The sequence below is a fragment of the Hoplias malabaricus genome, chromosome 15, assembly GCF_029633855.1.
Source record: "Hoplias malabaricus isolate fHopMal1 chromosome 15, fHopMal1.hap1, whole genome shotgun sequence".
In the NCBI taxonomy this organism is placed as follows: Eukaryota; Metazoa; Chordata; class Actinopteri; order Characiformes; family Erythrinidae; genus Hoplias; species Hoplias malabaricus.
Genome location: NC_089814.1, coordinates 3480714 through 3493800, shown reverse-complemented (window position 1 = coordinate 3493800; position 13087 = coordinate 3480714). Strand labels below are relative to the sequence as shown.

Below are 13087 nucleotides of genomic sequence, written 5' to 3'. Positions count from 1 at the left end.
TGATTTTGCTGAAGAACAGGGCCATAACCGGACATTCTTCCAGATGCCCACTGTGCTTTACATCCTCTGAGACATTAGGAGGCTCCTCGAACCTCCACCAACCTGCAGCCCCTTCTGTAATTACACTCACTGGCCACTTTATCAGAAACACCCCCCTCTACTGACACTCACTGGCCACTTTATCAGAAACACCCCCCCTCTAATGACACTCACTGGCCACTTTATCAGAAACACCCCCCCCTCTACTGACACTCACTGGCCACTTTATCAGAAACACCCCCCTCTACTGACACTCACTGGCCACTTTATCAGAAACACCCCCCTTTACTGACACTCACTGGCCACTTTATCAGAAACACCCCCCTTCTACTGACTCTCACTGGCCACTTTATCAGAAACACCCCCCTTTACTGACACACACTGGCCACTTTATCAGAAACACCCCCCCCTCTACTGACACTCACTGGCCACTTTATCAGAAACACCCCCCCTCTACTGACACTCACTGGCCACTTTATCAGAAACACCCTCCTTCTACTGACACTCACTGGCCACTTTATCAGAAACACCCCCCCTCTACTGACACTCACTGGCCACTTTATCAGAAACACCCTCCTTCTACTGACACTCACTGGCCACTTTATCAGAAACACCCCCCTTTACTGACACACACTGGCCACTTTATCAGAAACACCCCCCTTTACTGACACACACTGGCCACTTTATCAGAAACACCCCCCTCTACTGACACTCACTAGCCACTTTATCAGAAACATCCCCCTCTACTGACACACACTGGCCACTTTATCAGAAACACCCTCCTTCTACTGACACTCACTGGCCACTTTATCAGAAACACCCCCCTTTACTGACACACACTGGCCACTTTATCAGAAACACCCCCCTCTACTGACACTCACTGGCCACTTTATCAGAAACGCCCCCCTCTACTGACACTCACTGGCCACTTTATCAGAAACACCCCCTTTCTACTGACACTCACTGGCCACTTTATCAGAAACACCCCCCCTCTACTGACACTCACTGGCCACTTTATCAGAAACATCCCCCTCTACTGACACTCACTGGCCACTTTATCAGAAACATCCCCCTCTACTGACACACACTGGCCACTTTGTGGACAAGTCGAGATAAAGAAGCTCCAGAAAGAGCTCAGAGCCTGAAATAAAGCATTATGGAACAGTGGATCTGGACGGGTTATTTACAGAGTGTTATATCGTCCTCGATGGTGTTCTGGGTAAACACTTTTTGTTTCTTTTGGTTTTGAAATGAGAGAAAGGGAAAGAAAAAAATGATCCCTTTTTAGGATCGGAGAGTTAACCGGAAAAATAAAATAAAATGCTCTGAGTGTGATTTCTGTGGCTGTAGTCAGTGTGACTTTTCTCCACTGTTTTTCACTGTTCACGAGCTCAGCAGCATAAACTGGTCAATGGCCACTTTATCAGAAACACCCCTTTCTGGTCAAAGGTTTATTAATGTGGTGGACCATTCTCAGAGGGTCCAGCACGCAAAAACATCTGGACAAGAGTGATTCAAGTAGAAAGCCAATAACAAGGTGAACGATCTAATAACATCCTGACTGCACTCTCAGAGTGAGGATTATTACAGGGTTAAGCTGGTTCCACTGAAAAACAGTCAGCTCTTGACCAGCAGGTTTGAGTTCTGAGAAACGGTGTATTTGCTGTTGTTGTGACCATGGACACCACAGCCCACAGGTTTCACAGGCTTCAGAGGAACGATTGGCTGTTTACAGGAGTGTGTTTGGATAAAGCCTTAGCTGGAAAACGGTGGAGAGAGAAACTGAACTTTTCCACTCAACCAAACAACTGTGTTCAAACGTCTGTGTTTGCACTGAAACGAAGGCCATTCATCAGGAGCGTGTTCCACTTTTACAGCAGTAACAGCTTTTACGGTTCTGGGAAAGACATACAGTAGTTGCCGGTACCTTGCTGTGAAGGTCTGATTGCATTCAGCCACAAACATCGAGGTCTTGTGCTGATGTTGGAAGATTAGTTCCGAGTCATAAATTCCACTCGAGCTCATCATAAGGACATTGGAGGGAGCTCCAGCACTGCAGTGGTCCTCAGCCCTATGGTCAGGGGGTTTAAACCCCTCTAGACCACACTTGGCATTGAGCATAAATATATACAGCAGCCGTCAAAAGTTTGGACACCTCTCCTCATCACTGATTGATGGAGTAGAGCTAGTCACTGTATAGAACTGTGTACCAGCCCCTACCTCTGCACAGCCCCAGTTACAGTCTCAGACACATTCAGAAGAGAGCGGTTCTACAGATTAACTCTCGACGAGGCCACAGCCGTTGAAAACCGTTCCAGGTGACGACCTCATGAAGCCGACTGAGAGAACGGAGAGAGTGTGTGACGCTGTCATCAAAGCAACAGGGTTCTACTGTGAAGAGTCTAAAGTATAAAACATAGTCTGATTTCTTTAACACTTCTCTGTTTACTACATCACTCCATATGTGTTCCTTCATAGTTTTAATGTCTTCCACATTCATTTACAACGTACTGTACATTCACAGTATGTGGAAAACCCTCCCTGAGTGGGCGTGCCCAAGCGGTTGACTAGTGCTGTATATAGCTATGTATTCCAACAGAAAAGCAAGAAAGAGCTGGTTTAAAGAGTACAAAGACCTTCATTCATCAAAGGTGAGGCCTGTGAGGTGAAGGTTGCATGCTTAAAATGTGCTGAAAGTCTTATGTACTTATGACATTCTGGAATCACTAATTTGTACTAAATCATGAGTAGTAAGTGATTTCAATTATATGAAATTATATTTAACAAGCGACACAGTGGAGCAGCAGGTCCTGGAGGTTGTGGGTTCAAGTCCCGCTCTGGATGACTGTCTGTGAGGAGTGTGGTGTGTTCTCCCTGTGTCTGCGTGGGTTTCCTCCGGGTGACTGTCTGTGAGGAGTTTGGTGTGTTCTCCCTGTGTCTGCGTGGGTTTCCTCCGGGTGACTGTCTGTGAGGAGTGTGGTGTGTTCTCCCTGTGTCTGCGTGGGTTTCCTCCGGGTGACTGTCTGTTGAGGAGTGTGGTGTGTTACAGACAATGAATGAATGATAATATGAGAAACAAGGTTTCACTCCTGCACTGATGACACAGTTATAAACATACATTGTACACAGTTTTATTTTTTGTTCTGTCGACATATTTCAGAGATAACCAGGAGACTCTTGTGAGTTTTAGATTTAGACAAGATGAGACAAATGTTGGCACAATGAGGTGTAAATGAGGGAATGTAGTCAAAAATAGTCAAATAGATACAAATAAAGGGAGATGTGGGTGAGACGTAAAGGAGACAAGATTACTATGAGATATTGTCTAGACTCAACAGACTCAGAAAATAATGCAATGAGTCTGGATGAGACCAGATGTAGATGAGATAGTGATAAAATGTACACAAGACAGACAAGACGTAGATGAGACAGAGTGAGCAGACGAGGTCAGAACGAGATGTAGAAAAGACAGAGACAAGATCTAGACAAGGGGTAGACAAAAGGAGATGAGATGCCAATGAGTTGTAGCCAAGACAGGGACAAGATGTAGATGAGACACAGACAGTTTATGGAGGAAACTCTGAAGAGATTTGAACATGAATGAATGAGACAAAATGTTGATGAGGCACAGATGAGACCTACGCAAGACTCAGAGAAATCGCAGGAGTACAGGTAGATGATACTCAGACAAAACTCCTATAAAATTTACACAAAACGCATATAAAAGAAGATGTAAACAGGACAGAGACATGATGTAGAAAAGACACGAGATGATAAAAAATAGATGAGACACAGATGAGATGTAGGTGAAATTATGTAAAGGACAAAAGATGTAAAGAATGAGTTTCACAATCAATATGTTACTCTTGGAGGAACTGATCTCTCTGTCTCTCTCGCTGTCACTCACCAAAAGAAGGAGAGTCTGTGAAAACCACCTGCTCAGTCCTGGCTGAGTTTGTCTGTTGTTTGATGAGTAATTTCACACCGCTGACTTCACCAAAGGCCATGTTCTCACTCTGTCTCATCACAGTGGATGAGAAACGAGATGTTGATTTTTAAAGGCCACTGGGACTGGAGTAATGATCTGCAGATGAAATAAATGACAGGACTAAATGCCATGAGTGTGTCAGCTTTATGAACTGAGCTTCAGGAGCCTGTTTTTCTCTCAGAATAAACTCTGTATCTCTGTATTACCCAGGATCCCAGTTTTCTGTGCGCTGCCTGAGTCTGAGTCTGTCCAATCACAGCTCTGGACCCGTGTTTATGTGAGAGCACAAAGACGAGGTTAAACTCAGCAAAACAGACACAACGAGCGTGTAAATTGTCTGTAAGTGTTTATTCACTGTTTGTATTCCCAGAGAAACTCGTGTGTAACTCGAGCTGTTTAGTTTTGTAGCACTTTCTCTCTGTGTTTACTTTCATGCAGTTTCACACCCTCACCCAGTCTCAAACACACACTCACCCAGTCACTTATACATTCACATCTGTGGAGTTTCACACACTCACCCAGTCTCTCTCTCACACTCACACACACACACCCCTGTGGCGAGTTTCACACACTCACCCAGTCTCACACAAACTCACCCAGTCACACACACACTCACATCTAATCTGTGGAGTTTCACACACTCACCCAGTCACACACACACTCACCCAGTTGCTCAAACAACCTTTTTAGCACTTTTATTTTTAAGAGTGAGATCCTGACGCTCACCCAATTCTCCTGCTTCCAACATCCACTTCAATACCTGAAGGTTCCCTGTGTGAAATACCCTCAGCAGTGGACAGGGGGCGCTGTAACCTGATCATCAGCAATCAGCGTTACTCACTTCAGCTAGCAGTGCTATAAACTGTGTGGCTGGTTGGTGAAGATTTCCCATGTAATGTCTTTGACTCCATAGACAAAGTCTGTGTGTGTGTGTGTGTGTGTGTGTGTGTAGAGGTGTGTTCTCTGTAGCAGAGTTGTCACTTATCTTCTCTCAGAACATTATTTTTCGTAACAGTGCATTAAAGGATGTACTAATAAAAACGGAGGTTTATCCCTACGCTGCTGTAATTTAAAGTGAGGGTGTGTGTCCTGCTATAATTGTGTGTGTGTGTGTGTGTGTGTGTTCAGAGTGGAGCAGCTGTCTGAGCTAAATTTAACCTCTGTGGGGGAAGAGAAAAAAGAAGCGAAACTCTGAAAAAGCAGTGATGTGTGGAATATAGGAGAGCAAGTTCACACACACACCCACACACACAGACAGAGAGAGGGAAGGAGAAAGAGAAAAAGAAAGAAAACGACTAAAGAAAACAGGGTGAGGGAGAAAGAGTGACAAAGAAAAGGGGGATATAGTGAGTGTGTGATAAAGGGGCGTGGGGTGGAGACTGAGAAAGCGAGTGAGTAATGGAGAGAACGTGAGTGCGAAAGAAAGAGAGAGATATTATTATAGAGAACACATTCTCCCTCCTCATTACATCACCTCACCTGTCCTCTCTAACCCCGACACCTACAACTGGAGTCTCTGGTCATCAGGCCCAGTGTGGAACTGTGGAACTGTGTTTTCTAGAGCGATGGTGATCCTCTGGTGTGTGGAACAGTGGAACTGTGTTCTCTAGAGCGATGGGGTTCCTCTGGTGTGTGGAACAGTGGAACTGTGTTCTCTAGAGCGATGGGGTTCCTCTGGTGTGTGGAACAGTGGAACTGTGTTCTCTAGAGCGATGGGGTTCCTCTGGTGTGTGGAACAGTGGAACTGTGTTCTCTAGAGCGATGGGGTTCCTCTGGTGTGTGGAACAGTGGAACTGTGTTCTCTAGAGCGATGGGGTTCCTCTGGTGTGTGGAACAGTGGAACTGTGTTCTCTAGAGCGATGGGGTTCCTCTGGTGTGTGGAACAGTGGAACTGTGTTCTCTAGAGCGATGGTGATCCTCTGGTGTGTGGAACAGTGGAACTGTGTTCTCTAGAGTGATGGGGTTCCTCTGGTGTGTGGAACAGTGGAACTGTGTTCTCTAGAGTGATGGGGTTCCTCTGGTGTGTGGAACAGTGGAACTGTGTTCTCTGGAGCGATGGGGTTCCTCTGGTGTGTGGAACAGTGGAACTGTGTTCTCTAGAGCGATGGGGTTCCTCTGGTGTGTGGAACAGTGGAACTGTGTTCTCTAGAGCGATGGGGTTCCTCTGGTGTGTGGAACTGTGTTCTCTGGAGTGATGGAGTTCCTCTGGTGTGTGGAACAGTGGAACTGTGTTCTCTGGAGTGATGGAGTTCCTCTGGTGTGTGGAACAGTGGAACTGTGTTCTCTGAAGTTAGGTCTGTGGTTTAATCCCACTGTAAAAGCATAGTACACCAACTACTGACAACTGCTTGACCATATTTTCATTCACTCACTGTACAGAGTTCAGACACTCACCCAGTCACTCACTTACTGTACAGAGTTCAGACACTCACCCAGTCACTCACTCACTGTACAGAGTTCAGACACTCACCCAGTCACTCACTCACTGTACAGAGTTCAGACACTCACCCAGTCACTCACTCACTGTACAGAGTTTCACACACTCACTCAGTCACTCACTCACTGTACAGTTTCACACACTCACCCAGTCACTCACTCACTGTCCAGAGTTTCACACACTCACCCCGTCACTCACTCACTGTCCAGAGTTTCACACACTCACCCCGTCACTCACTCACTGTACAGAGTTTCACACACTCACCCAGTCACTCACTCACTGTCCAGAGTTTCACACACTCACCCAGTCACTCACTCACTGTCCAGAGTTTCACACACTCACCCAGTCACTCACTCACTGTCCAGAGTTTCACACACTCACCAAGTCACTCACTCACTGTCCAGAGTTTCACACACTCACCCAGTCACTCACTCACTGTACAGAGTTTCACACACTCACCAAGTCACTCACTCACTGTCCAGAGTTTCACACACTCACCCAGTCACTCACTCACTGTCCAGAGTTTCACACACTCACCCAGTCACTCACTCAGTCACTCACTGTACAGTTTCACACACTCACCCAGTCACTCATAATGTGTGATAATTACAGCCACCTGTCTGTCTGCCCATCTGTCTCTCTGTCTACCTTTCCGTCTGCCTGTCTGTCTGTCTTTCTCTCTGTCCGCCCATCTGTCTCTCCGTCTGCCTGTCTGTCTGTCTTTCTCTCTGTCCGCCCATCTGTCTTTCCGTCTGCCTACCTGTTTGTCTTTCTCTCCATCTGCCCGTCTGTTTCTCTGTCTGCCTGTCTGTCTTTTTCTCCGTCTGCCCGTCTGTCAGTTTACCTGTCTGTCTTTCTCTCCATCTGCCTCTCCGTCTACCTATCTTTCTCTCCATCTGCTCATCTGTCTCTCCATCTGCCTGTCTGTCTTTTTCTCCATCTGCCCATCTGTTTCTCAGTCTGCCTGTCTTTCTCTCTGTCTGCCCGTCCGTCTCTCTGTCTGCCCGTCCATCCATCTCTCCGTCTGCCCGTCCATCCGTCCGTCTCGCCCTCTGCCTTTCTCTCTGTCTGCCCGTCTGTCTCTCTCTCTTTCTCTCTGTCTGCCCATCTGTCTCTCCGTCTCACTGTCTGCCCGTGCATCTTGCCGTCTGTCTTGCTGTCTGCCTGTCTGTCCATCTGTCTTTCTGGCTCTGCGTCTGTCTGGCTCTGCGTCTGTGTATCTGTCTGCCTGTCTTTCTCTCTGTCTACCCATCTGTCTCTCCATCTGCCCGTCTGTCTTTCTCTCTGTCTGCCCGTTGGTCTCTCCATCTGTCTCTCTGTCTTTATTTCTGTCTGCCTGTCTGTCTCTCCATCTGTCTCTCCGTCTGCCTGTCCATCTGTCTGTCTGTCCATCTGTCTGTCTGTCCATCTGTCTGTCTGTCCATCTGTCTGTCTGTCCATCTGTCTGTCTCTTCGTCTGTACATCTGTCTGTCTCTGTCCGTCTGTCTGCCCTTCTGTCTCGCTGTCTTTGTTGTTTATTTTGTTCTGTAGTGAAGCATTTCCTGCTGCATTTTAAAGTTTATAAACACATTGAGACACAGGTTTAGAAACAGGATCAAACATTTTCACCAGTGTTCAGCTAAATCCATGCAGCTGAGAGCAAAATGGACAAAAAGAGAATCAAATTAAGCGTTCGCAATTGTAAGTAAACAATAATTAGAAGTGAGGGAGAAAATAGCAAACAGAAAAAATAAATATGATTCTAATTTGCCTTTTAGAAAAAGACCTCATTGATGTTTAAGTGGTTTAATGCTATCAAATCCTCAGAGCAATGTTCCAACTCCTACCAAGCCTTTCCAGAAGAGCTGAGACTGTAACTGCATCACAGTGCCTTTACGCCACTGTTCATTTCATTAATGAAAACTCAGACGAAGGATATTCAATGATTTGGTGGAAGGAGGTTTTCAGAAAGTAAATAAATAAATAATAATAATTTGAAGAGGAGAACTATGATGAAATTTTTCATATTTTGTTAAATAATTAAAACTAACTGATAATGTGAAAGAATAAGTACCCATTATTTCTTTATTGAAATCAGAAAATCCCAGGAATAAAGGAAACGCTCATTGGTTTGATGTTGTCAGTGCAAGAGTCAACTTCCTTAGAAGCGATTCTTCGAGCATCTGGGAGTCGCTCGTATTAACTGTTGAACAACAATTCAGGGTTGAATCTTTGGAGTCGACTCAGACTCAGTTTGTGACGTCTACTGCACCGACTTTCAACTTCAAATTGTTGTTCATGTGTCTGTGACCTCTTTTCAAGTTCAGGGTCATGGTGGAGTCGGTGGGTGCAAGGCAAGGACACACCCTGGATGGGTGCCATGGCAGGGAGGGACGGACAGACGGACTCACAGCCATGAACACTTTTGAGCAGCCACTCCACCTACCAACATGTGTGTGTCTGGACTGTGTGTGGAGGGGAGTGGAGCATCTCCCACACAGATACAGAGAGAACACACCACATTCCTCACAGACAGTCACCCGGAGGAAACACACGCAGACACAGGGAGAACACACCACACTCCTCACAGACAGTCACCTGGAGGAAACCCACGCAGACACAGAGAGAACACACCACACTCCTTACAGACAGTCACCCGGGGGTAACCCACACAGACACAGGGAGAACACACCACACTCCTCACAGACAGTCACCCGGAGGAAACCCACGCAGACACAGAGAGAACACACCACACTCCTCACAGACAGTCACCCGGAGGAAACCCACGCAGACACAGAGAGAACACACCACACTCCTCACAGACAGTCACCCGGAGGAAACCCACGCAGACACAGAGAGAACACACCACACTCCTCACAGACAGTCACCCGGGGGTAACCCACACAGACACAGAGAGAACGCACCACACTCCTGACAGACAGTCACCTGGAGGAAACCCACGCGGACACAGGGAGAACACACCACACTCCTCACAGACAGTCACCTGTGAGGAAAGGCTCAAACCCACAACACCAGCCCCGAGGACCCTGGGACTGAATGACAGCACCACCATGTGCCAATGTCCAAAAAAAGTGGCCAGATTTCTTCAATAATTTTGGATGTTAATGTGTTTTTAATTTTTATGCTGCTGTTCATGAATATTAATAAAATACAATCTCTCTAAAATATAAATAGCTTTAAAAATATGACTAAAATAAGGGTTTTCAATTTAATAGACTGAAAATATTAAAATATTTATATAACTGGACAGTTTCTGAATTTTGCTGCTGAGTCACTTGGTCATCTGCACTTTACCTTCCAAAATAAGACTGAAAAATGTTTCCTGAGAGGAACAGCGCACACACACACACACACACACACACATGGCTGAGTCATATTTTTTTAACGGTGTGACTAGAGAATCTTTCTGGACGACTGGGCTGTACTGAGTGAAACAGAAGGGAGTAAACAACACCGACAAATCCACTGCAGTCTGTAACAGGTGCAGTGTACATTACATACAGCCATCAGCCATAACATTACAGCCACCTCCATAAACCTACACTCACACATTTCTGTGAGCTGCACCTGTGGCTAACAAAGTATGCAGAGCAACAGAAGCTGTCTGTAACTGTAGTGCTCCTGTGAGGTCAGTGGAGCTGAGAGAGTGGACAGTGAGTGTTTATATAGTGGAGGAATATGGTGGGTGTTTCCAGTAAAGAATTATATGATTTTTACTGCTGAACGTTAATTATTTTTAATATTTTAAGTAATAAATATAAAATATTTCATCACCAACAACAACAGCTCCGACAGCAGCTGAGTAACTGATCTGACTGAACAATACATTACATTCCTAATGTCTCTCAAACACTCTCTCTAACACACATTCTCTCTCTCTCTCTCTCTCTAACACACACTCCTCTCTCTCTCTCTCTCTCTAACACACTCTCTCTCCCTCTCAAACACACACTTCTCTCTCTCTCTCTCTAACACACTCTCTCTCCCTCTCAAACACACACTTCTCTCTCTCTCTCTCTAACACACTCTCTCTCCCTCTCAAACACACACTCCTCTCTCTCGCTCTCTCTTTAACACACTCTCTCTCCCTCCCAAACACACACCCCTCTCTCTCTCTCTCTCTCTCTCTCTCTCTCTCTCTAACACACATTCTCTCTCTCTCCCTCTCAAACACACACTCCTCTCTCTCTCTCTCTAACACACATTCTCTCTCTCTCCCTTTCAAACACACACTCCCTCTCTCTCGCTGTCTAAGAAACAAAGGCTTCCACTGCGACACCTGATACAGCCATAAAGAGAGAGAGGCATACAGAGAGAAAGAGAGAGAGAGAGAGAGAGAGAGAGAGAGAGTTGACTCATTAGTGTAAAGTTAGTGAGCTGTGTGAGTAAGTGGAAAGTATTAGGACACAGTTGGAGACTGTGCAGCTTAATAAAGCACTTCTTCATTTAAAACACACACACACACACACACACACACACACACTCAGAGAGAGAGAGAGAGAGAGGGGGAAAAAAGGAATTGTGCCATTCCTATAACAAAAAAGTTTCACTAAAAGGTACAGACTCATTAAAGAGACACAACAGGCTCAAAGACTAAACTCAGACAAAACAGGAGATAAAAGACTTGTCAAAGGCTCAGTACAGTCTCAGTAAAGACTCATTAATGTTGAGTCTTTACATCGTCTCCACTGAGACTGTAGTAGGACTGTACTGAGCCTTTAACAAGTCTTTTCTGAGACTGTACTGAGCCTTTAATGAGTCTTTACTGAGCCTTTAATGAGTCTTTACTGAGCCTTTAATGAGCATTCACAGATACTGTACTGAGCCTTAAATGAGTCTTTACTGAGTCCGTAGTGAATCTTTAATTTGGCTGTGCTTAAATGTTTAGTGAGTCTTTACGTTGTCTCCACTGAGACTGTAGTAGGACTGTACTGAGCTTTTAACGGGTCTTTACTGAGACTGTACTGAGCCTTTAAGCACAGACGAATTAAAGATTCATTACGGACTCAGTAAGGACTCATTAAAGACTCAGTACAGATCAATACAGACCCTTCTTACAGGCTCATTGGAGACACTGTAAAAGACTCAAAACTCTCTGAAGACTCAACACAGACAGGGTAAAGACTCACTGCAGACACGACAGGTTCAGTTCAGACAAAAACATAGACAATAAAGAGACAGACAGATAGAAAAGAACAAGAGAGATCTATCTTTCTGTCTCTCACTTACACACACTGATAACAGACTATAGTGTGTTTGTGTCTGCATCACTCACATGAGCACGCACACACACACACACACACACACACTGAATCCTAAGCACCTTGTGACGTAAGAGCCGAGGAGCCACACGCTGTATCCTATAAACAACAGTACATGTCCAGAAGTATCCAGACACCCTTTGCACATTGACTAACAGGGGACGCTCTGGAGCAGCTGCACATGAGCCTCAAATCACCGTGCCCAATGCCAAGAGTCGGACAGTGTGGTGTAAAACTGTGGACAGGGTGAGGGATGAGCGCAACCAGAACTCACCCTCCATCATCAGCACCTGACCTCATTAATGTTTACATGGCTGAATGCCACCAAACCTTCACAGCAGTGTTCCAGTCCCTGAAGATTAGAGGCTGTGGCTGCAGCGAGGAGAAACACACCCCTGACGTACTGCTTCAGAGTCAGCGTAAGATTCATGAGAACATCCCACGGGTTCCTACCTGCACAGGAGAGGGTCCAGCTCCAGCCAGAGACTCGACGACAGGAAAACAATCCTAATCCAAACAGAGAGGAATACAGTCCACAGCCGGAGAGGGGTCCATGGGCAAGGGAGGTGCAGAGAGAATGAGAAAACAGGGGGAGAGAGAGAGAGAGAGAGAGAGCGAGAGAAAGCTGTCATAAAGTTTTCGGCTGACAGCTCACACCATCTGCACACTCTGTGTGTGTGTGTATCTGTGTGTGTGTGTGTGATGGGGGAGGCACGGCTCTCAGCAATGACACACAAGTCTCTAAACACACACACACACACACACACACTAGGGAATCGAAACACACACATACGCACAATTTTCGCCGTCCAGTCAGTGAAGTAACTGAGCCAGAGACAGTGTGTGTGTATGTGTGTGTGTGTGTGTGAGAGAGAAAGAGCAAGAGCGAGCGAGAAAGGAGGAGGAGGAGGAGGGGTAACCGCTTGTTTGAGGAAGTGTGAGAGAGGGAGGTGTGTACACAGACACACAGACACACACACACACAGTGGTTTCAGATTCCACACTTAGACAACTGGCACACACACACACACACACACACACACACACACACATTTGTTTTCATACAATCTCAGAACCTAATGTCACACACATGTCCCCAGTGTATAAAGTAGATCCTCACTGTTGGGTCCAACTTCTGGCGTCTGGTACCGACTCTGCTGGACTGGTTCATTTTCCACTCCCACAGCTCACCCCCTAAATGTACCCGGTGTCACCTCAAACCCCCGTCTCTAAGGGGAACAGTGGTCTTTGGAAAACACAACAACGGCGGTGGTAACGTTAAGCGGTGTTTACTCATGGTGTACTGGCGTGTTGTTGTTGTTTGGGACTGAACACAGCTCCGTCATCAGTTCAGACAGATC

The 13087-nt window shown here is 46.0% G+C and overlaps 1 protein-coding gene across 2 annotated transcripts in view; it reads right to left on the bottom strand.

Moving 5' to 3' along the window:
- arhgap24 (Rho GTPase activating protein 24) overlaps positions 1–13087 on the bottom strand; it is a 121419-nt gene that overhangs the window by 103225 nt on the left and 5107 nt on the right. The window contains exon 2 of one of the 2 annotated variants that reach the window (XM_066645524.1): positions 12180–12233. The exons of the other annotated variant lie outside the window; for it this stretch is intronic. The gene's annotated coding sequence lies outside the window, so the exon portion shown is untranslated. The remainder of the gene's footprint in view (positions 1–12179; positions 12234–13087) is intronic. 2 annotated transcript variants of the gene reach the window in all.